Source organism: Zosterops lateralis (genome assembly GCF_965231275.1).
Source record: "Zosterops lateralis genome assembly, chromosome: 2".
Taxonomy (NCBI): Eukaryota; Metazoa; Chordata; class Aves; order Passeriformes; family Zosteropidae; genus Zosterops; species Zosterops lateralis.
The window spans coordinates 64,043,577-64,064,819 of NC_139763.1; the positions used below are offsets into that span (position 1 = coordinate 64,043,577).

Genomic DNA, 21,243 nt, shown 5'->3' on the forward strand with positions numbered 1-21,243 from the left:
ACCTCTCCCTTTTTTCTTACCTAATCTTGCCCTTCCTTAAATCAAATTTTATTCATCTTTCTCTCTCTTGAAACTTGTTGCTACCATTGTAATTCTGAGTAGTGACTTTTCTTGTTCCTTATACTGGCTTTCACACTTTTTTTTTATTATTATTACAGAGAGGAAATCTTTGAGCCTGGCAAAGAAAAGTGCAAGAAAAATAATAGAAAATCCATGGGATTGTGTTGTTTCCATCACAGTAATTTGGGAGGAGGAGGAATTTCATTCTGATCCATCTTGAGTGAATAGATCAAATCCACAGACCCATGATACCAAATCTGTAAGTCATATTCCAAAATGCAGCAAGCCAGGTTCACAACTATAGGAAATTCTCAGAAATAACTTTTCTTTCCCTTTAAACTTGGGAAATTTTCCTGACAGAAGGTTTATTCTTCTAAGTCACTTTGCAAGGACAAGGAAGTTTAATGGTAAATCTCTATTTTTAGCAGAGATTAAGATGGTGAATTCTTATGTTCAGTTCCCTGGTTAGCCCAAAGTCTGTTCAGTTTTCAGTAGATAGGCACAGGTGCAGCTATATCTTGAGGAGGATGAGAAGGGTGGAGGAACAGGGAATGATCTAGAGCTCTCTATAGCATCCTTTCACCCTTTCCCTTCTGCTGCTGGTAAATCTGCACCTGAACAGGCAGTGCATTAAAGAAAAAGCCTATCCTGTTTGGCTTCTTACTTCTAATGCCTCAGGTATAGAGGAAATGAAGGCAAATCTCTGTGCCAGGGCTCTGTCTCTTTAGCTTTATATGTACACCAGCAGGCACAGTAGGGACCCGTGCTGGTTTGAACGTACTATAGTCTAAATGGCTATAAGAGAAAGGAGGGAAATCATGTTTTCTGTCACTTGTGTGGCCTCCTGGAACAATTAATATACGTTTAATGAGTTCTTTATGTATGCTTTCTTTAAATTAAAAGATTATTTTTTTAACAAGACCAGTTGAAATTAATTATGAAATTAGGGCAGCCAGTATTAAGGATAAATTTACTACAGTATTTTAAAATAACACAACAAAAACAGTGTGCCACACATTTTTTATGCCAAAGTTTTAAATAAAGTCAAACCACTGAAGGGCTGGAAGTCACTGGCAGAGCATTTTGAGTTACAACCTGCAGAATGTGGAATCATCTTCTTTGGTTTGTGGAACCAAAGCTTCTGATAGCTTTTCTTTTTTTCTTTTAACATACTCATCTACTTTATATTAATGACTAGTATGTTCAAAATTGAAAAATACACTGGGAGATAAAAAGCAGGTAATTTCATTTTTTTCTCATTAGGCCCACGAATGAAATCTGTAAGAGGGCGAGATGTACTAGTTGTACAGTCTTGAAGGTCGTGCTAACTAGAAACAATCACTTAAGTTCACCAACTAGCAAAGATTCATCCTTGTTGAATAAATCAGTTTTCAATATAGTACGTTCTGATAAGTTTTTTTCTTACGCGTTGTGTATAGTCATAGCTATTTAACTGAGAAAAAAAATGAAGGCCTCTTTTGCTACATTTCAATTCAATTCCATTTTCCATCTAAATACACACTTTCATAAATTATTATTGGAAGACAAAGTCATGGTAAAGGGAAGCCATTAAATTTTTTATCATAAGATGTAAAAATTAAGAATAAGAAGTTCCTTATGTAGATGATTAAATAAAAATTGTTCAGGCATGAAATCACAATCTAGATAGCAAAAAGAATAATGTCTTATAAAGAGGATATATTTAATTGAATAAGGGTCTTTAAAATGAAAGAAAAAAAAAAAAGGAAATATAAAACTGGACCAAAATAGACTGCATAAGACAAGGCTATTCTCTTTTCTGTTTTAAAAGGTAGCTAGAATTGGTAATTGAACTCAGAGACACAAACTAATTCACTCAGTCTGCCGATAACATGCACTTGTAGTTCTGGGTCCTAAACAAACACAATATGGGCCTTGCAAGTGCTTTAGAAAGGCCTGGTTAATAATCAGTTGTCAGGAGTCCCCTCTGACCCGCGCGGGCCCTCCTTCCCTGGGAACAAAACCCCAGCATCTGTTGCCAGTTTGAGCCATCGCGGCGCAGGGGCTGAGCCCCGTCACCGCCGCCTCCCTCATCTCTGGCTGCGTGCAGCGAGGGAAACCTGCGTCTGCAGCTTGGCTTCAGAGCAAATTAAAGAAAGCTGGGCAGCTGAGTTACTGAGACCTGCCTCACTGTAAGGTAGAAGGAGATGACCTGGGGTTAGATGACCCCGACTGTCAAGTGGGTTGTCTTCACAAACAGTAATTGCTTGACAATTGCTCTAGGCTTGAAAAACATAAGTTATCATGTTCATGCTGTATCTGCTGATAGAGATTGTTTTCATTACACATACTGGATATTTCTAACTCCACTGAACCTACTGATGTTTGAAAACACAGATAAGTTCAAACTAGAGGTCTGAAACTTGCAAGTCTCTTCTTTGTTGGAGTTACTCCTTTATGGCCAGTATGTCTAGCATCTACAGCAGTCTTTGGAATGCTGGGTTGTTTTTTTGGGTTGTTTTTTTGCATTTAGTTCATATTTTATACCTGGTAAGAAGAAGGTAATTTTTTTGGTCCATACTGTAACAGAACTTCTTTTTTAACTACTTTGAACTACTGTCTACAATTACTGTTTCCTCCTCTTTTAGCACAAGTTCTACTGGTAATAAAAGTCTCTTCCAGTTGAAAACAAATTGATTTTACTTGAAATACTTTTTCTGAAAACTTGCTGAGTCTCTCACTGAAATAATCTTATCTTTTATGTTCTTCCTTATTCCTTAACATGTCTGCTTAAGTATTGAGAAACTTCTCAGTATGAGAAAGGTTGTAGAGAAACACACAAGATTATAGGAAATTTTTGGGATATAGATTGCTAAAATAAAAGAAAAGAAGGGTAGGAAGGATGCAATGTATAGCACTCATAGGGGCTCAAGTGAAGGGAGGTGTATTAAAGGAAAGGAGGCAAGAGTCTGTCAGGGGTCAGTACATGGTCACTCATGACCTCAGGGGCATAGAGATGTAGAATCCTTGTGACATGATTTGCAAGAGAATGTGTGGGCTTTGATTCACTCATTTACACAGCATCAGAAAGTAAATAGGAGACTGCTTTCTTATTTGATGAAGACTTCAGTCATCTAGATCAGCATCTTCCATTGAACTTCTTATCTTTCCTTCCATTTTCGTGTGCCTCTTCCATATTTCCAGCAGGCTCTCCCTCTATAATTATGGCTTTTATGCATAAGAAAATGATAGTTTTGCTGTTACTTGTAAATTCATTGTCATATGATGTCATACAACCTGCCATTATTTTCATTCTTGCTTTCAAGTAAGATATCTCCCAGTCTGTATGCTGAAATTGTGTATTATTAACACCTGCAATTGTAGTACCTAGATGTAGTATACAGCTTTTTATCCATAGACCTCAAGCTTCTTTTAAGCCTGGAATGAGATTTTGTTCCTTTAAAACTCTCAGAGCTCAGGTAATAGTGGCTGAGGCAAGACTAAGCAGGATTTATTCCTTCTCACTGTTAGGCCACTTGACAGACTGATACAGATCTTCTAGCCTCTGAGTGCCACTGGCTCAGCCCAGCATTTATGCAGAGCTTTGTGCAGACTCTTTCTCCCAGTGCAAAACTTGCCCTATTCCAACAGGAGGTGGCTTATGGCTTCCTTCCACAGTTCCTACAGGAGGATCCCTGGGTAAGATATGAGGCTTTTAGTGCCCTTTCCCAGTCAGGTCTTCGTATCTAATGTGAAGAGAGTGAAGACTGGTGAGAATTTCAATCACTGTAACTCTGGGTTTCTTTTCTTTATGTGGAGATATGATACAGCACAGGAACTCCTCTTAAGAGAGACCTTCATAGTTGGATTAACCTCTTGACACCCATCAGGCATTGCTAGCTAGGCACCTTGCCTTGGGGCCTGTGAGTTTTATATTTTGAAAAAGACAAATGTACAGGCAAACGAAATGTTGCTAAACACTTTTTTCAGATCTTAGATTATTTTAGACTTTTATAACCCTGGTATGCGTAGCATTGGCACATCCGATAAGCATTTTTTTTTATCTCTTGGATTCAGTGAGATGTAGGACAGTTTTAACTGTCCCTATCTTAGAATGGAAAAGTCATCAGTGAAATTCTGAGTGAAGGACAGGATTTTGGTCCTTGTTTAGACTCCTATGCCAAACTTTGGTCAAAACACCATCCATCTTCCACCTTGATATAGACTTAACAGCAGTTTGATTTAACTTGAAGTGTCTATAGGAACGGTAACCAGAAATCTGTGCTCAGAAAGTAGGATGAAAGACAGAGCAATTATATTCTTTAATGTGTTCATGAATCCTGTTTATGAAAGCATATTCAGGAAACTATGGTAAGTTACTTAACTTCTCTTTTAATTTATTTACAGGTCTGCTTTCCCTGTAGTACTGAGCTATTGTGATAGTTTGATTTTTATGATTTACATCAAGCCTGAAGCATTCAAAGCCACGTGTCAAAGGTAAGTTATTTCAAGAATACTGTTATTTCTATATGTCCCTAAAAATATTGTATGTTTATGGCAGAAGTTCTCATCACTTTATTGAAGAAGCAGCTCTGTTGAGAAGTCACAGTCCTGAGTAAAGGATGTTACGAAGCAGCAGGAACTCCTGCAGGGAGTTCTGAGAGAGATTTTTTCCCAGTGCTTGCCAATATAGTGAGGAAGTGTGTGTACTGCACCAGCTTTTAAAATAGTGCAACCTGATCCTTTCTTTACAGCTCAGAGGGTGGAGGTGGGGAATGAAGGTGGAAGAATAGGAGTCAATAGGAGTCCTCCTCAATTTGGGTCTGATTTTCTCTATTGAGCGAAGGGAGCATTAATTGTGCATGGCTATTACGAGAAAGGATCCTTTGCTCTCACCCTTCACATTTCTTGTGACATAGGCCAGATTTAATCTAGTCCATGTCAGGAGAAGCTAAGTATACTTTGCAGTGTCATAATGAGATTCCCCCTCATTTTCATTTTCCCTCAATGGTATGTAAATTATTGCTTGTAAGGGATAAAAATCTGTAGGAGTTATGAAACCAAAGTGATTGCACTAATGTGGAACTCCTAGTTAGCTTGCTCCATAGTGTAATAAAACTAAGATGAAATACACTTCAAAACAAAAGAGACCATCTAATTTTTCTCTATCTAATAGAAGTAAAATTGACAAATGAATGTAAATTACTAACCAAATCTTTAAAAACAAGGATAGACAATCTGTAAGTCAGGAAATTGTTTTGTTGAGAGTTTCACTCGTGTGTAAGGTTTTAAAAGTTATCCAGACATTGGAGTTTATAGATTCAACTTAGAAAGACTACCAAAATTAATATTTAGTCAGTAGTTGTGACAGCCAATCAATAGTGTTGTACATTTTACTTTGTAAAATTTATTGTTTTATAAAAAAAGAAGGTTTATGCAAATAATACATTCAGACAGAAATGAGGATACTAAGAGTCCTTAAAAAGTACAGTGGTCTCGATAGTGTTTTTCTACCTAGTGTTGCCTAGTTTTCAGCATACTTATTTTTTACTTCCTTGTGGAGTCTAAAGGTGTATTTCTCATCTGGTGAACTACTACTGAATTCTTGGTTTCCATTCATCAAAGTATTCATTTGTACCTGTAATCCATGCTAAGAATACTTTTTTTAGTCTGTACTAGGTGTATCTTGTGTACACACAATGTATATATTTTGAAGTGATGCCCTGACTAGCTAATATAATCTATTCATATGTTGTATTCAGAATACTAACTGTATGTGTAAAAAATACCAATGAAAACTACTACAGTACTTTTAATATATTCAGAAGAATATATTACTTTTTATGAAGCATTAGTGCCAAACTTGAAAACTGTTCTATTAGACATCCATCAATATAGTTAGAGGATAAGACCCAGAATCTAAAAGTAGGTTCAAGAGAAGGAGCTGAGGAAAACAATACTGCTTGTTTCCAGATACTAGAAATGAAACCTGCATAAGGGTTTATGCAAGAATGCTATTAGTCTTCAGTTAGAAGTATCATGCCATCACTGGCTAACTGCTGGAAGGAAGAGAGAGTTTTCCTTTCTTAACCACTTTCCATAAAACACCAGTTACTATAAAAGGATAGCTGGAGCTGTTCTTCTTTCTTCCTGTGCCTCAGGCTCCATTTTTTAAAACTTCTTTTTTCTCCCCCTGTATCTTATCCGTTGTAAATAACTACTGCACTTTCCTGCTGTTAGTAGTACTGTCATACAGCTACAACAAGATAAAATGGACATTTTGGATAACATAAGAGCTGGGTAAAGGCTTCTAAAAAGCAGTAACTGGACTTGCAGTCTTGTTAGTTATGCATGGCTGCTGCTTGTTAAAGTGCTACTGTGCAAAAGCTGAAACACTGGAACTGCCTGCTTGCAGAACCAGGAAGAGTGTACTGTCTGAATCAGTCACATTTCCAAACGTAAGTTAGTAACACCCTTTACAAATGAAAAGATGGAAATGTGTCTAGAGTTTTAAATGAAAGCTGTAGAAATCCACAGCACAGGCCTTTGTGATGATCAGAGAAAACTGCTTGTTATTAGAAATTATAGGGCTGCATTAAAAAAAAAAAAAAAAAAAAAAAACAAAAACAAAAAGCAAAGCAAAACAAACAAATAAAATAAAATAAAATAAAATAAATAATTTAAAAAAATAATAATAAAAAAACCCCAAAACACCAGGATCTTACGTACAGAATAGGACTACAAAAAAAATTCAAAATATCAGACATCAAATGTTACAGACAGACTGGTCACATAAACAGTAATACAGCAGTAGTTGAGTGATAAACTTTTTCAAGTGGGAAAAAAAGAAAGGAAAGGTCATTCAGCTAATCATGTGCTAAATTACTCATTTATGTACTTCAAGTATCAAAAGAAAAGCAGAGTTAGATAAATTAATAACAAACAAGCCTTATTTTTATAAACACAAAAATTATTGTGATCTTGCAGACTTAAAAAGCCTTCATACTGTAACATAAAACTGAATAAAAATGTCATACTGTACGTATTAAAATACAGGTTTCAACTCCCGTAAGTTAATACAAATTCACTCTTATTTGAACTCTAGTAACCCACCTCTAATCTCCAATGGGTTTTGAAAATTAAACCAGAAAGGACTGTCAGTATGAGGAAGTGTGTATGTGTATGTGCATACACACACACACACATATATACCCTGTTCCCTAATTGATAAATTTAAATATACATATCTTAAAAGAGAAAGTAGGTTGATATTGAATACCTTTATGTGTGGGATTTGGAATTACATTTGTTTTTTATCTCTGGAAGTGTGACAGATCTGTGGAACAATTAATACCAATTCAAGGCCAGAATTTAAGGGCAAAGTGGGTTTAAGATACACAGGAACTTAGCTCATGGTGATGGGGGTTGGCTCCAGTTTCTGTGCCTCAGTCATTAAGCCATGTCCCTACCGAAGCTGCTTTTCCTACCCACCTAATACATCTAGCCAGTTTTTGTTTTCAGAGAACAGGCAGTGTTGGGGCTTGCTTTGTACTGTTGCCACTTTAATTCTCTCTGTGACAAGCTGCAGAGCCACAGAAGCAGCCTGGCAGCAGCACTCAAGCTCGAAGTGCAGCAGAAGTAGGGAGCCCTGGAGGAGCCAGTCACAGCTCTCGGTCACTGGCCAGCCCATTGCTTGTAGAAGTCAGCATGCTTAAGTTGACATTGATCCCTCAAGGGACTAGCTACCAGCTGAACAAAACTGGAGCACAGGGCTAGCCAAGCATAGATTCTCTGTGACCCTGTGTCAGGACCTGTCATCCTTTTGTAAAAGCCAGCTATGTTACCTCCCTGCCCTCTGAGACTCCCAGGGAATCCCCAAGTAAATGAAGAGGGTTTTACATCTCCTTCATGTCTCCAGCCCAATTTTTTTTTTTTTTACACTTCTCCTTAAAATAAAACAAACCAAAACCAACCAAAAAGCCAAGAGATAATGGAGGACTTTTAAAAGACATATTTGTTCCCATATGAAGGCTTACTACAACAAAGCAAGAATAATTTGCTCTATTAATTATAGATAATGGAAAATGTGGAAATATCTCTGTGGTTAAAGAAGTGAGTGTACTGTCATTGACAGTATCACAACTGTTTTATACAGCCAGGAAGGGCAGAAACATTGGAATATTACTGATAGATTAGAATATTTAGAAGCTAGGAGTTCTATTAAGTCTATCAAATATGCTGAGGGTAGAAATGCTCATTTGCTTTTGCAGAGGAAATAGAGCAAAGATACACCACAGCAGAGAAAGCTAGCAGGACAAAGGAGATACTATTGACTCATTCCAGACTGCCGACTTAGCAGCTCAACTTTGTTTCCTTTTAACTTTTGTAACAGTAGGAGCTCAAAGCTTCTCAGTCTATTTTCTGCACAAATAGAAACACCCAGACTTCAAAAAGTAATATGCTTTGAAGAAACCCAAACCATTAACACATTAAAAACTGTGTGTACTATTAAACAGAGCTTCGTGGTTGCTTGAATTTTGCAGCAAGTAGACGCTGGTGTTTTGGTACTAATTTTTACACTGCTGCATTCTGCCAGACAATTCTTGACGGATGTCAATTTGTAAAGCACTTTTTTGTTGGTTTTAGTGTGATTCAATTTTATTGACTTTACAGTGGGTAAGTACTGCTTCAGTATTTTCACAGGCTGAGTAAACCCTAGAGACACTTTTTCCCAACCCAGTAGCATATTGCAACAAGTTTCTAACCCTATTACATTACACTTGTAACACTGGGGAAAGCATATGATGTGTGAAATTCAGATTTTGTCCTCGGTACTCAAAAAAAAAAAAAAAAAAAAAAAAAAAAAAAAAAGTAATATTTTTTATTGTCCTCTCTGGACAATGGAGCGTCCAGGGCCATCGATATGACAGCTTCTACGTCAAAGTCCTGCCAGGACCGTGCTCCCCGGCAAGAGGCCGGCCCCCTGTCCCCGCTGGCTCCCGGGGGAGCGGTGTCACTTCACAGACACCCCCCGCTTGCTCTCCCACGAGCGACCCCTTCTCCAGCGTGCGCCTAAAGCGTCACAGAACGTCATAAACTCAACCTGACGGGCATGGCGTCAGCCGCGCCGGTCCCGGAGCGTGTGCGGAGGATTTAACTCTGGGAGCGCTTATCCCCGTTCCCGGCGGGGCCCCGCAGCCCCGCTCAGGGCGCCGCTCCCGGGGGGGCCGGGCCGGGCGGGCTCTGCCGCCGCGTCGGGGCCGCGCACCCCCCCGTTGGCGCGGCGGGCTGTCACTCAGGCCACGTCACAATACGCCTGTGTGAGCGCTGTAAACACTCGGGCGGGCGTGTGTGTGTGTGAGTGACGCGGGGGCGCGCCTCCCCGCCCCCCAGCTCCCCCCCGCCGCCCCCAGGAGGGCGCCGAGCCGGCCGGGGGGGTGTGAGGCGCGCCCCCGGTCGTTCCCCTGCGCGCATGGTAGCGCACCAAAGGTAGCATCACTGGAGCGGGGGATGATGTAATTCTCCCTCCGGCCAGTGACTGCCTGCGCTTGCACGGAGCCGACTTGCAAACCGGAGGGGGGTGGTTGTTTTACCCGTGATCGTATCAGCATCTCCTGGCGGCGCTTCCCCCCCTCTCCCCCCGCAATGCCGCTTTAAACCCCGCTCCGCTCATCCCTCCCCTCCCGGGGCACGGAGGAGGGCTGGGGCTGGGGGAGGAGGGGAGCCCCGCGCCGTGTGTGCAGGGTAAACACGGCAGTGAGCGCCGCGCCGAGCGGTAAACAAGTCTGAGATGCCCTCCGCTGCACGGCAACTTGCTGCGGGCGGCGTGTCCCCCCCGCGCACACACACACACACACACACACACACACACACACGCACGCACGCACACTCACTTCCCCCTAACAAAAGCCCGTTTAATATCAGCGTCAGCTTTTGTTCGGCGGGCGGCAGCAGCCGTTCCCCCTCCCGATCACCTTATTTCACCGGTCGGCCCCCCCGGCCGAATCCGCGGGTCCCCCACGCCCCGTCCTCCCTGCGCTCCGCGGCGCTGTCCCCTCACCGCCTCCACAAGCTCCCCCCAGCAGCTCCCGGTCCCTGCTGCCCGCTCTCCGGAGCAGCAGGCAGGTAGGCGCCCCCCCCAGCCCCCGAAAAGGCAGTAGCTAAATGGCACTTACTGTCAGAGGAGAGGGCGAGGGGGCAAGCTCTTCTCTCGGTGCAAAAGCAAAATAGCCACTCGCAGGACGTTGCCGGCTTAGGAGGCAGCAAGGGAAAATAAAAAAGATCTTCCAGTAGCGGAGGGGGGGAAGGGGAGAGAGGGAGCAAGGGGGGGAGGAGGATTCGCCTTTTAATCGGAGAAAAATAAAATCAAAAAATAACCGCGTGTGTGTGTCGCCCCCCCCCCCCACCCCCCCCCGGTTGCCTTTTTTGTGCAGTTTCAGCAAAGCTGCGAGGAAGTTGGTCCTTTTGTTCCACTATTTATAGATTGCGTCAACATTGCGAAAAGGAGAAGGCGGAGCGGTGGCACTTACTCCTCGCCGAGGGGTGTGGGGGAAGATATCGGGGCGGGGCGGGGGGGGACGTACAAGCCCGGCGAGTACGAGCGACTTCAGCGCTCGTTCTCCCCCACCCGCCGCCGCCGCTGCAGCCGCGACCGCGGGGGGACCCGGGCGGTGCAGCAGCGGCGGCGGCGGCGGCGGCGGGAGAAGCGCGCCGTTCCCCGCCCGGCCCCGCCGCACAGCACCGCCCCGCGGGCGGCCCGGCCAGGCGCGCCCAGCCCAGCCCAGCGCCGGGGCCGCGGGGAGGGGGAACCCGCCGCTCGCCTGGGCGCCGATCGGCCCGCCCGTACCCTCCGGCTCCCGGCAGAACCTGTTGCGAGCCCTCGGCTGGGAGCTCCGAGGGCAGGTGCACGCACCACCCGGCTCCGTTTTCTTTACGAGGTAGCGCCGAAGGGTTAATGTGGGGAGCCGAGGGGAAAGCGTTTTAGAACCCGGGGTCGTGAAACTTCAGTATTTTCTCCGCCACCGAAGAAGAAGCAGGGGGAAGGGGGCAGAAGCGGGAAGAGAGAAGGGGAACCGTCGTTTTTATGGCCGTAGGCCAATGTTTCTAAATTGAATGTAAACAAAGAAAACTGCAAACACCAGAGGAGGGCCTTCCACCGCCGCCAAGGCTGGGGGGACGCGTTCCCAAAGGGGTGCCGAGCTTTGCCCACGCCTCGTTCCCCTCCGGGTTCCCAACGCCCACGGTCCCCCCGGGCACCGCCCTCGGCTGCCGCGGGACGGGGGGAACTTTCTGCCGGCGGGCACGGCGCAGGGGAGCCTGGAAAAAAAAACACCAACTAAACAAGTGTGCTCTTTTTTGTTGTTGTTTTGTTTGTTTCTTTTCAACTTGTTTTTGGGGATGGGGGGGGGGGTGGTTGTCGCCTTTTTTTTTTTTTTTTTGGGTTTTGCGTTTTGTTTTTTTGTTTTGTTGTTGTTTTTTGGGAGGGGGGAAGTGGTTGTTTGGGGTGGGGAGTTTTTTTGGGTTGTTTTTTTTTTTTTTTTTTTTTTTTTTTTTTTTTTCCTGAGCGAGGCCTGTCCCTCCCGGGCCGGAGGCAGAGCCGCGGTGCCCCGGGCGGGCGGAGGCCGGGGCCGGGCTGGCCCGAGCCTGCCCAGCGCTCCCGGCTCCGGCCTCGGGGCTCCGGGGACCTGCTGCTGCTGCTGTTATTGTAACAGCTCGGGGAAACAGCCGTGGGGCTCCTGCTCGGTTAAGCCAATCTTTCTATGCTCAGACGGGAAAATGCTTCCTTGCTATCACACACAGGCCGGTAGGTTGTCACCGGAGGAAAGGAGGAAGGCTGGAGACTTGTGTGACAGTGACACCCGTTATGTGATCGCCCTAAACACACACTCCCCTGATGGACCCGCGGGCGATTCTTGCCCAGCACAAACACAGCCGTCCAACCGAGCGACGTTTGGGGGTTTTTCCCCCCGCTCCTTGTTTTCCTGAGTTCTATGGGTGGATGAGTTCTTATGCTTCGGACACCAGATGCCTTGGCGATGATGATTTTCTGGGGGAGAGTGCTATTCCCTCGGAAAGAACTCTCCCTCTCCTGCTCCGCCCAACCCACGCGCGGTCCCTGCGGAGCTGAAGGGCAGGTAATGCCTGAGGAAAGCTCCGAGCGAATAAAATAAATTCCATTAGCGTGGTGCTTTTCTTGTAGCGTCCCCTCAATGCCGGGCTTTCCTCTCCTCTACAATTTCCCCCCAGATCTCCGTCCCACATCGCTGCTCTTGCGACAGACACGGCGCTTCCTCATCTTCCGTGGGCTCTCCAGGGGGACTGCGGCTGCTCTTTGCTCTTTCTGCTGTGGTTGCAGAAATAAAGAAAAGAAAAAAAAAAAAAAAAAAAAAAAAAAAAAGAAAAAAAAGAAAAAAAAAGAAAAAAAAAAAAAAAAGAGAGAGAAGAAAGTAGTAAAGGGTAAAAAAAAAAAAAAAAAAAAAATTAACGAAAATTCCGTAGTTCGAAGACGGACGGTGTTGAGTGTCGGATTGGTTTTTTGCGTACAAAACCCCTGGCACAAGTGAGCTCTTTTAACACACTTTTAACTGATGGTGTAAAAATTGACTGGTGGTGGAAAGTAGTAAATAGTGGAAATAAAGGACAGATCCAAACTGTGAACCGTGAATAAGCCTTCTTGGAAAGAGCTGAAGTGAGTAGAGAGTAGGTAGGCAATTCTCTCACTTCTGTTCTGAAAAAGGACTGCGACGCGTTGGTACTTTTTATTTTTTTTTTTTTTTAACATTCTGAGAGTAAAGAGTAGAGAAAGAAAAAAAAATAGCGTAATAGCGTTGTGGTGTAAATGGGATGATAAAAGCGAGATGTAAAAGGCATAAGTAGCGAAGTGGGTATGGCTGAGCTTCAGCAGAAGCCACGGCGTTCAGAAATGTTGCAACAGCACTTTGGAAGTCTCTAAAGAAAAGCTGAATTGTTGGAACTTAGGTAACTTAAGGCAACTCGTTCTGACCTACATTGCTGTTCTGAGTCAGCAGCCCCAGCCCCAGCCCCGGCGGGTCCCGCAGCCCTTGGGCGGAGCCGCCCCCCCTCCGCCGCCGCTGCTTCCCGGGTTTACAAACAAACTCGCCTGGATCGAGACGGTTTCACTTCTGCTCTAAGGAATGCCTCCGCCGCTTTTTTTTTTTTTTTTTTTTTTTTTTTTTTTTTTTTTTTTTTTTTTTTTTTTTTTTTTTCTCCCAGGTTTGCGGACAGAGCAGTTTGCCTGCCTCAGCGCTGCTTTATCGGCTGGTTTTTTTGAAGGGGAAAGAGCTTAAGCGGAAGAAAAGGTCTTTTCCCCAAGTTTTTAAGAGCTGTACTTTGTTTTCCGAAGGGAAAGGGATTGTTTTGTGCACCGAGAAATAGATGCCTTATAGGGAAAAGTTACTACGTGTTGCACACTGCTTTGCTCTTACGATAAAGAAACTCTGAAATTCCAATCAAAAACTTACCAAACAACTTTCCATATTTCTTCTATAATGTAAAGTAAAAGTAGCAACGATTAAACTCCAAATATCCACACTGTCCAGATTCCTAGCTGAATCCAGTTTGCAGAGGGGCTGGGACAGTTGAGCCGAGCGTTTGTTAAACACACGGAACAACCCAGAGGAACAACCCAGAATGTTTTAACATCTTGATTAAAGTAATCTGTGCGCGTAGGTACCGCATCACCCCGGCCAGGCGAGGGACGGGGAAAAAAATCACCCAGTCAGCTTTCTTTGATATTGAAAATGACGAAAGACTCGAGATGGAATGACCTCAGAAAACTCCGCCTTTGGAAAGCCGCGCTCGCCGCCTCTCCCTTGCCCCCCGCCGTTCCCCCTCAATTCTCACTTTTTGTTTATCGACACGTCGTTGCCACCAGCAGGAGAACTGAAACGACAAAACTCAGCTCCAAACGCCTTGGTTTTCCGGTCAGGCGTTTACCGGGTTTGCACACCGCTTCCAGAGCTGCTTTTGTTATTATTGTCATTATTGCTGATACATTTTTCTAAACTTTTTAGGGTTTTATTGGTCGAGTACGGCAACTTCGTACATTTAATAATAGGACAGAAAAATCTAATTTCCTTTGCTTTATTTATTTGTAAAAGAAAATATCACAATAGTGGTAGAGGATGCTCTTTAGTAACAACTTGTAGCAGCTGTGATAGTTCTGTATCTCCTCTTTAGAAACCAGCGAAATTCAGAGACAGAGACTGAAAGCAGCTCCCCATGGCCCCAAGCAGAGCGGGGGCAGGAAAACGCCTCCTGTGGTTTTGGGTGTCGGGAAAGAGTTGTTTCTCAGTGTGGTGGTGGCACTTCCCCAAGCCCCATTTCCCAACAGATGTGTTTGCAGCTGGACCCGGGGATGGTCCCTGCTGTCTCCCCGTGGGGACGCGCCACTGTCGCTCAGGCACCTCCAGCTCTGTGCTCGGCGGGTGCTGCCAACCACCACCCAATAGAGTCAACGCCTTCGCCTGCCCCATATCTCATTGCTCAAAGAACCCCTAAAATTCCCCCGTGATGTCATGGAAAGAGAGAGCTCTTCTTGCTCACAAGCTCCAAATGTCAAAGGCAAAGGGGGAGAACATATTTGCGCTTAAGGGAGGAAAAAGTGAAAAAAAAAACACCAAACCCAAACCTAAATACAAAAAATCCAAGCCCGACAATAAAAGCCCCAGATATAGCTGAGGAGGAGAGAGAAGTGAGGGAAGAGGGAGTGAGAAGGGGGGGCTTCAGCTATACCGAGGCTGACACGGTGAGTCTGCACTTCCAGCGGAGCGGGAGCGACTCCGGCGTCTCGCTTTCTTCGTCGGCGCTTTTCTTGGGAATTCTGCGGGAGCCCCGCGCTTTCTCCCGGGCTGAACTCCCCGGGACCTCCCCTTACCCCTCGCTCAAACGCCTCCGGAGGGCTTGGGCAGCCCCCAGCGGGACGGGGGCGGGTGGCGGAGCCCCCTCCTCTCCCCCAAAGCCCACAGGACGGGCTGGGAAGGCGAGATTTTGGGAAACCTGTTGGGAGAATGGATGTGATCTGCTTGTGGAAGCGAGGCTTGAAGGATCAGTAACCGCAGTTAACACTGGTCACTTCTACAGAAATTTTCGGGGCGTTTTTTTTTTTTTTTTTAAATTTATTTTTTGTCTGATTTTTTTTTTTTTTTTTGGTGTGTCTAGACCCGCGTAATTTCGTAATCATTTTTCAGACACCGTTGTCCATGTCCAGCGTGTGTCCCCAGATGGTTAAAGACTGGGCGATTTTTTGTTTATACAAACTGGATCTCTGCGAGGTTTTAATTTAACCCCGTGCGTCTCATCACGGTTCTTTTACCGAAAAAAAAAAAAAAAGTCCCTTTGTGGAGAGGCTGCCGTCAGCTCGGCACTGCTCTCTGGTGCGGGACAGAAAAGGTACGATTCCATGTGTGCAGAGTTACTGTAGCCTTGCAGGATGTTACTGAGATTAAATCAAAGTCCTGGGACGGCAAGAGCCAAAACCTGCTGGCCGTCCAAGAACAAAATCGTTATTTTCAATTGAGGCGAGGTTTGGTGGTTTGTTTGGTTTTGTTTGTTTGTTTTTTCCCCTCTCCATCCTTTTTTTTTTCTTTCCTAGCGTAGCTAAAAGTGTCTTTGTTCTTTGTAACTTATTGGGGTCTTTAACACCATTGGTTGGTGGGACGATATATACAGCAAATAATGACAGCGCTTAGCAAAAGAAATGCTGTAGCCTGGTTTTGCATGACCGGTGTCCCAGCCAGCACTTGCCTTTTCCTTATTTTTTTTTTCCTTTTCTTATTTATTTATTTATTTAATTTTATTTTAACTTCCGTGATTTCAGAACTGTGTCCAGGAGCAGGGAGTGTAATAAATGTCCCCCATGGCAGCCTGGCCGCCTGTGGCCGGAGAGGGGCTGCCGGACACCCGGACCGTGGCCACAGGGACATCACTTCTCCCTTCCCCAAACATTAACTTTCTCCCTCCTTTTCGTTCCCCAGTCCACAGATTTCTCCGATGATAACAAAATATCAAAATAATGGCTCGCTTTCGTGCCAGGCTCATCACTCTGCTCATCCCCTCGATGTCAGCTTTCTCAGCGTCCCATTTTCGAACTCCCTTTTCCGCAGAGACGTCCCCGAGCTCATATTTTTGTATGTCCCCCGTCTCTCTCCCGCTCCAGTGGCATCGAGGTGGAGTTTCATCTCTTGTCAAACTTTGCACAGACTTGGGGTGTAAATTCAGGTATTTGAGCTCTACAGACGACTCTGTTATTGTTTGTCTTCCTATTTGGCGTAATTAAATTATGTGATTTAAAATACTCGACACCTCATGTGTCTGGTGGTACTTTTATTTCTGCTGGCACATCAGGAGTTATTTAACAAGTAGGAAAAAAAAGCGAAGGATCACTTCTTTTTAGCAGAAGGTCAAACGGTGCAAGTAAGCGAAAAAGTTCAGAGGGTCGGGAAAAACTGGAATGTCGCTATTAAAAAAAAAAAAAATCTAAAAAGCAACAACTGTTTAGGGTTCCCCCGCTCCCCGGGGGGTCCTGCCAGTGCAGCCGTGTTTACATCGCCTCTTGGGCAGGACAAGCGAGGCGAAGAGCAGCTGCCTGCCCACTGCAGATCTGCTTTCCAGGCTGCTTTTTGCTTCCGGGAAAAAAAAAAAAAAAAAAAAGAGTGGCGACTGTAAAATGTTCAGATTGCTCGGATGGAAACTTTCCGCTGTGTTGGAAATACGTGAAGACAGAAATGACAATGACACCGCTTCGAAACGTAACTTTTGACTCCCCAGAAACCTTCGGGACCTGGTGGAGAATGACAATCATTTCCGTACCTATCCACTGAAACTGTAAACGTGTGTGCTTGGGGGAGTTTTAGATTTTCTTTTACCTCTGGAGAGTGGGGGAATCCTTTATCGCCTGTCCTGCCATCCGTCCTATGGGGCGCCCTATCCATTTCCTGCAGGTTTCCAAGGGGGGCAGTGGGGTCTCCCTTCGGCCGGGATTCATTTTCCCTGCTCCCCCCTTTCCCCCTTTGGCTGGCCTGTGCAGGACAGAGGGACAACTTATGGCCGGTGGCTGCACCGCCCCCGCCACCCGCTGCCACCTGCCCTGCCGGGGACAGTGGCTCTGCAGCTCCTTCCAAATGATCAGTGTTTTGTTGTTTTCTTTCCCCTTACACACACACACATATATATATGTATGTATGTATGTATGTATACATATATATTTGTTTGTTTGTTTTGTTGTTATTTCTCTGAAGCAGCCTCTTTTCTCGCAGCCACTGGAGCCAATGAAGGCAGTGGGCTCGCAGGCAGCTGCGGCAGCCCGGCGATCTCACCTTGCTCATGCTCTCTCTCCTCCGAACGCTGCCCTTATAACACGCTGGCACTGCTGCTGATCCGCCTCCAGCTGCTGCTGCTACTGCTGCTCACTATTTACCAGCAGACAGTCGTTTATCTCCCGCGTTCAGCTTATTGTTTTTATTTCCGGGAAGAAAACGCGAAGAGGAAAAAAAAACCACAAAAACCCCCACAACCCCAAACCAACCGAAAAGAAAAAAAAGTATCTTCGGCCATTTTCTGCAAACTTGAAACCCCGAGCTGCGGGTTTGCCGTGATCGGACTTTCCTGGGGAGCTGAAGCGTCGATGATCTTTCCCTGAGCACAGTAACTGCAAACACCACAGCAAAGCAGCTCAGAGCCTCCTTTTCCCGTTCTTCTCTCTCTAACAGTGGCCATGTCTGTCCCGGGGCACGATTAACGCTTCCCGTGGCCCTGGAACTTCACCGAGGGCTGCACTCTCTAAGTCCCTCCGTTCCGTACCTCCCGGCCGGTGCACGGGGGACGAGCTTGGCCCCAGGGCACCCCGGGGATGGGATGTACCCGCGGAGGAGCTGCGGCACTGCCGGCGCAGTTCTGGCGCTGTGCTGGGACTGTTCACAGCAGTTCACTGGGAAAGCCTGGGACAGGTCTGTGACTATGGTCGAGCAGTGCTGGGACAGTTGGGGCGATGCTAGGACAGGGTAGGAACAGTATTGATGGTGCTGGGACATCCTGAACGGTGCTGGCACAAAGCTGGGTTAGACTGGAACTGCCCCGGCACCGTTGGAGACAGTGCTGAAACATCTGGGACAGTGCTGGTACAGTCTGGAAACTGCCTTGGGACAGTCCTGGCACAGACTGGGACAGGGCTGGAGCAGTTCGGACAGCGCTGGAGCCTCTCGGGACGGTGCCGGCCAGGCGGAGCAGTCAGTCCGTGCTGCGGGAGGGCAGCGCCGGGTCGCGCCCAGGCCGAGCGGGCGGGACGTGCCGGGAGGAGGGAGCTGCCTGTGCCACGGCCCCACACCGGGCGGGCTCAGCCTCGGCCTCGGCTCTGCCTCTCGCAGCCGGGACCGCCCCGGGACACTGGCGGCTTGGCCCGGCCCGGCCCGGCCCGGCTCGGCCTCCCCGGGGGAAGGGCTGGCCTGCTGGGCCGGCCCCGCGCTCTCCGCTCAGCTCGCCCCGGGCTCGCTCCGGCCGCCGCCTCCCCCCGGGCTCTCCGCTAACACGGAGCCGCCGAGATGCGGCGTTCAAACAGTGTCCGCATGCCGCATCTCTTCCCTGTACAACTAGATGGTTAGCTCAGAGCTCGAATAGGCTGTTGATAACATCAGTCCCTTCTGGCTTCTGTTCAGCTGCGCCAATACAACTTGTTGTTTCCCCTCCTCGTTCGATTTTTCTTTTGCCTCCTCCCTTGGAGACCCCCGGCCATTCCCCCTCCGGCTCGGTGGAGCTGTTCCACCCATGCTCCTCTACTGAAAAAAATATTTGCCCTCTGAAAAGGTAGTGGCTCTGAAAAGAGGTCCCCTTCGTTACTTTTGCTTAGAGATTTAAAATGCAGATTTTTTTCTTTGGCCATCATAATTTAGCGGACCAAATTCATTGAAGATGTTTGCGTTCTACAATCCCGTGGGACAATTTTAATCGATGATGAAATGTTATTTGACTTGGCAGTGTAACAGTGGGGATTTGACTCCTCAAGATGTAAATTAAGAGTAAACAGAGAATAAAAAAATATTTCCCTGCATATATCTGAATGTATATTTCCTCCTTTTAATAAATTAATTAATATTACTTCTCATAATAAATGACTAAGTATTCTAGAGTGAACTGAAGGAAGAGTAACCAAAATGATTAGTGTATTAAATGGCTAATGTATGGAGAAACTTTCAGTATCTCTAATGTATACCAGCGTAAGTAGACATGAAAGTATTTGAGTGATGAAATGTGCGTGCTTGTGGCTTTGGAGATTTGCAATGTGCAAATGTAATAGTACTGCTCCTGCTGAAGTGCTCACTCATACTAGCAATGCTCAGTGCTTCCAGGAGATGCTAGGTGCTGGTCTAGAATTCAAACTAGTTTTGAATTGTTGCTTCAAGGTATGCTAATTCCAGAGAGAAATGAGATTTCAGCAGCTTCACGTATCTGACTCTATATGGCTTAATGTGCAACTGTATATTTATCATTCTTCTGAGAGTCCAGATTTTCTCATCTATTTCACAGCAAATTGAAGCACTTGATTTGGAAGTGTGTATCCTGCCTTAGAGGCCAGGTCCCTGACCTGATATCTTAGCATCTAGCTAAAGATAAAAATTTTAAAATGTTACATGAAAAAGAAGAGGTCTTGTCAGCCTAAAATGATATTCAGAAAGTATTTGCTAATCAAAAGCTAGTTACATAATTTTAGTAAATACAGCTTGGCTTTTTATTTTTTTATTTTTTTTTTAAACAGGTCAAGTGGCTCAGCATTGTGTGACACAATAAAACTGTAAGTTAACACAATTGACACATGGTTTGCACACAATCATTTCTGGTACACATTGGCTATCTGTAATACAGATCTCAGAAAACAGACCAGCAACACCTAGTTCACTTCTCAGAAGTATATTTACTTCAGAAACTTTAGCAAAGTTTTCTGAATGAGACTCTTATTCACCTGAGAGCATCTTGAATTGTTTAGTGCTTGGGTAGCTCAGATGGGACCACAGGCCTGGATCCTTGGGCATTGGGCATCTGACTCCTATTTAAATATTTCTTTCTGGGCAGTAGGAGGTAAGTGTCCAAATAGCTTTACATTCTGAGCCTAATTTTTTTCTTAGGCATTGCATTAGCGATCTCTCATTGAACCTGTAAATGTACACTTGCTAAAAAATAACCCTGGACAAGAATATCCTACTTCTAATGAACAGATTCCAGCTCTGCTGCTCTAGTGGCCTGCAGTGCACTGTTAGAGAACTGAGCTCCATTTTGTAATTGGCAGGAGGCAAGAGTATTTCACCAGTAAATCTCTTTGCTCTTAAGAAGAGGAGAGAAGCATAAGTCTATTGAAATGGAGCCTCTAAAGTTAATTCCATACATCTGAATTTGGAAGGAAAAAAAGACATCTCAGAAACAGTGGAAGAAAGCATGGGGGGGAAATGAAAAAAAAAATCAGTGCAAGAGCACAGCGAGAATGAGAAAAGGGAGGCATGTGCTTGAGATATCCAGAGGCATCTATAAATCAATATATAGTTAGACAAATTATGTAATGTTCTCAAAGCTTGTATTATAAATATAAAAATAGAGAGAATCATAGTTGAGAGGGTATTCTCCTGAATATGGGTAGGTGGAAGTTTTGTGCTTAATCGAAGCTAGTTCCAGCTGCAGTAGAACTATTCACTAGTGCAGTGCCACTCAGGAGGACTTATCTGAGAGCAGTTGTTATGTCTTTATAACAGTAATTTCGAGTAAGAAATGAATATTCATTTTTGTAATTAAAATAGTTGGTTTTATTGTAATTTTTTTTTTATTTCTAAATTGGAATGGCTACTGCAGGAGCAGGTATGGTACATAACGTATGTCTGACTGATTGGCCTATCTCCACATCCCAGCTGCTTGCCTACCTCCTGCCAAGTTTGAGTGAAGTAATGGATCTTATATGATCTCCCAAAGCTCAACAGATTGTGGGTCAGTCAAGGGATTCCCATCAGGCATGAAGGATGCACAGGAGCCTTCCCATAACAATGAATTCTAGCCCAGAAACTCTCACCAAGGAACTGTAATTCACAGTACTCTGCCTGAATGTGTTTTATCATGCAGAAGGCAATTACATAGTTTAAAATATATGGGTTATTGATATCACATGGCTATGCACACTAATTGTATTGGCAGATTTAAGAAACATGACAA

At 45.1% G+C, this 21,243-nt stretch overlaps 1 long non-coding RNA gene across 2 annotated transcripts in view; it reads right to left on the reverse strand.

The window, feature by feature from the left end:
• The window catches only part of LOC310905967, a 57,052-nt gene extending 46,620 nt beyond the window's left edge, over positions 1 to 10,432 (reverse strand). For both annotated transcript variants that reach the window (XR_014589310.1, XR_014589311.1), the window contains exon 1: positions 10,215 to 10,432. This is a non-coding gene — a long non-coding RNA (uncharacterized lncRNA). The remainder of the gene's footprint in view (positions 1 to 10,214) is intronic.
• Between the last annotated feature and the right edge of the window lie 10,811 nt (positions 10,433 to 21,243).